This window comes from Dasypus novemcinctus, chromosome 23 (genome assembly GCF_030445035.2).
Source record: "Dasypus novemcinctus isolate mDasNov1 chromosome 23, mDasNov1.1.hap2, whole genome shotgun sequence".
Taxonomy (NCBI): Eukaryota; Metazoa; Chordata; class Mammalia; order Cingulata; family Dasypodidae; genus Dasypus; species Dasypus novemcinctus.
In genome coordinates, this window is record NC_080695.1 from 25,324,112 (window position 1) to 25,327,622 (window position 3,511).

General features: G+C 41.5%; 1 non-coding gene across 1 annotated transcript; it reads right to left on the minus strand.

The window, feature by feature from the left end:
* Positions 1 to 3,177: 3,177 nt before the first annotated feature.
* Positions 3,178 to 3,283, minus strand: LOC111759277 (U6 spliceosomal RNA). Its single transcript, XR_002793327.1, has one exon. It is a non-coding gene; the product is annotated as a U6 spliceosomal RNA (small nuclear RNA).
* Positions 3,284 to 3,511: the final 228 nt, after the last annotated feature.

Here is a 3,511-nt window from a genome sequence, read left to right on the forward strand (position 1 = left end):
GCCACACAGGCCCACAGTCATTTGCAGGCCAGCACTCTGCTCAGGCCAGCTCACTGTGCAGGCCAGCACTCTGTGTGGGCCACCTCTCTGCTCAGTCCAGCTCACTTTGTGGGCCAGGCTGCCTTCACCAGGAGGCCCCAGGAATCAAACCCTGGACCTCCCATATGGTAGATGGGAGCCCAATCCCTTGAGCCACATCCGCTTCCCTCTCTCCCTCATTTTTGTAAGAAAGTCTTGCTGGATATAAAATTCTTGGCTGGCAGTAATTTTCTTTCAGCACTTTAAGTATCCCAGTGCCTTCCTGCCTCCATGGTTTCTTATGAAACACTGATGTTCAGTCTAATTGGGTCTCCCTTGAACATAATTGCTTTTCTCTTGCAGCTTTCAGAACTATGTCCTTGTCCTTTGCATTCAATAGTATGATCAATATATGAGGGGTATATTTTTCCTCATGTTTATACTCTTTGGTGTTCTCTGGGCTTCTTGGATATGCATATTCATATCTTTTGCTCTAAGTTTGGGAAGTTCTCTGTCATTATTTCTTTGACTATTCCTTCTGCTCCTTTCTTCTTCTCCTTCTGGCATTTCCATAATATGCATTTTGGTGCACTTTATGGTGTCCAGAAGTGTCTTAGACTATTTTTCCTTTTAAAAATTATTTTTTCTTTCTGTTCCTTGGCCTGGCTCATTTCAAGTGTTTTATCTCCAATTTCACTGATTCTATCTTCTTCCAGCTCCAATCTGTTCTTGAACCCTCCTGGGCATTTTTTCATTTCAATTATTGTAGCATTCAACTTCAGTAGTGCTGCTTTGTTCCTTTTTAAAACTTTTATATCTTTACTAAGACACATATTGTTCCTTCATTGTTTCTCTGATATCATTTGTTATTCTCTGTATTTTCCTTCATCTCATTATTTCTAATATTATTTTTTAAAGCCTTTGATCAGTATATCCATATTCTTGTTTTCTTTGATGGTGTTTTCTAGATTTTTATACTCTTCCTAGGATAGGTCATCATTTCCTGACTCTTTGTCTTTCATTCTTTTTTTTATTTTTAAAGATTTATTTTTATTTATTTAATTCCCCTCCCCTCCCCCGGTTGTCTGTTTTCTGTGTCTTTTTGCTGCGTCTTGTTTCTTGTTTCTTTGTCCGCTTCTGTTGTCGTCAGCGGCACAGGAAGTGTGGGCGGCGCCATTCCTCGGCAGGCTGCTCCCTCCTTCGCGCTGGGCGGCTCTCCTTATGGGTGCACTCCTTGCGCGTGGGGCTCCTACGCGGGGGACACCCTGCGTGGCAGAGCACTCCTTGCGCACATCAGCACTGCGCATGGGCCAGCTCCACACGGGTCAAGGAGGCCCGGGGCTTGAACCGCAGGCCTCCCATGTGGTAGACGGACGCCCTAACCACTGGGCCAAAGTCCGTTTCCCTGTCTTTCATTCTTTTGATGCACACTGTACATTTTAGTATTTTAAAATGTTAACTCTTGGGTGTATTCCCCGGAATATCTGTTTATTTTATTTTTTTTAGGGTAGGCAAGGGAGTAAAAAGTTTATTAAGAAACAAGAAAAGGGTACACAATCTGAGACACAGATTGCAGGCGTGCTGCAGGGTGAATTGCTGCTTTTTAATTTTATAACTAGCTTGTGATAAGACAGTCTTGAGCTTCAGCGTCCCTATCAGGAAGGTCTGCCCAAGACCAATGCATTGTGCAGGGTTTTCTGTCTTTCTGGGCCTCTGTCTTGTCCTAGGCTTTTGCTTGTTTTGGAGTTTCTCTGTTTACAGGAGTTTGGTTGTCCCCTCTGTTTCCAAAGGAGACAGACCTCCCTCCCCCGGATGTTTGAAGCCAGAAGGCCTTTGTCCCAGACAGTCTGCTTCTACAGTTTCTTACATTCCTTTCGTTGTCTCAAGCTGCTTTGACCTGGAAGGCAAATTCTGGGAAGAATGGCACACTGGAGAGGACTTTCCCAAGTCATTCTTTTGCAGCCAAAATAGGAGCAGGGACCCATGAAGGGGACACAAGATCTGCTGCAAAGTGCTCTGGGAAAGGGGTCAGGAATGGCACCAAGAGCTTCTCTGATGGCTCCCCAGAGCTGAATTGTCCTGGCATGCCCAGCAAATGCAGCCCTTGAATAAATTATTCTCTACAATTCTGAGGAAGTACAGTGTCTTTATGCCTCCACTGCTGCTGTCCCTATCTAGGGAGAGTTGAAACAATGGGGTGGGGTGCCGACTTTTTCCAGGCAAGGTGAAACATTGCCTGCTGCCACCTTTGTCTTGGGTGGGACTGAAACAATGGCTGCTGCTGCCTTTGTCTAGAACAGGTTGAAACTGGTCTTAGAGTCGGGCCCCCAGCAATCCAAAATTGCTAATCAAAAGCCATTATCAGCCATCTTTCCACAATCCTGTCTTCTGTAGTTTTTTGTGTACAAGTCATTTGCATCCTTGGTTTATATGTATTCCTAGATGTGATTCTTTTCACTGCTATTGTAAATGGGATTTTTTATTTCTTCTTCTGATTGTTCATTACTAGTATGTAGAAACACTACTGATATTTGGATGTTAATCTTTTACCCTGCCACTTTGCTAATTCATTTATTAGTTCCAGTGACTTTGTTGTGGATTTTTAAAGATTTTCTGTATATAGAATAATGTCATTGGAAAATAGGGAAAGTTTTACTTCTTCCTTTCCAATCTGGATGCCTTTGATTTCTTTTTCTTGCCTTATTGCTCTGGCTAGAAATTCCCATACAATGTTTAATAACAGTGGTTTTTCAGTTGTCTTTTTCCTGATCTTAGGGGGAAATTGTGACAGTCTGAAATTCTTTTATGAATCCCAAAAATAAAAAGATTTTGTTTTTTAACTAATCCATTCCTGTGGGTGTGGGGCCTTTTATTTTCCAAATTTTTAAAATAAACTTTACTATTAGAAAGGTTTTAGAATTGGAGAAAAATTACATTGAAAGTGTATGGAATTCCCATATAAACTCCCCACATACACACATAGTGTCCCCTATTATTAACATCTTAAATTAGTATAAAGCATTTGTTACAGTTGATAAACCAATATTAAAGCATTGCTACTAACCAAAACCTATAGTTTACATTGTTTTACACTTTGTGCTACCCAGTGTTACAGGCTTTGACAAATGTATAATGCCATGTTTCTGTCATTGCAGTATCAAAAATATAAAACAGTTCATGAATTTGCATGTCATCATTGCACAGGGGCCATGCTAATCTTCTCTGTATTGTTCCAATTTTAGTATATGTGCTGCTGAAGTGAGACCTTTTGCCTGGACTATGTCAGTGAGTCATGAGCCTGCTTGGGTCTCCACCCTCTTGCTGGGTCTGATATAAATGGAAACACAGAGAAAGAGAAATACACAGAAAAAAAGAAAACCATCGTTTTTTATTCTGCCATGTGAAAGAAGACTCCAAGTTCAGCTATAGTTGTAGAAAGACAGAGAAACCCCTAGAGACTGAGAGAGAAGACCTAGGAAGAGATAAGCCCTAT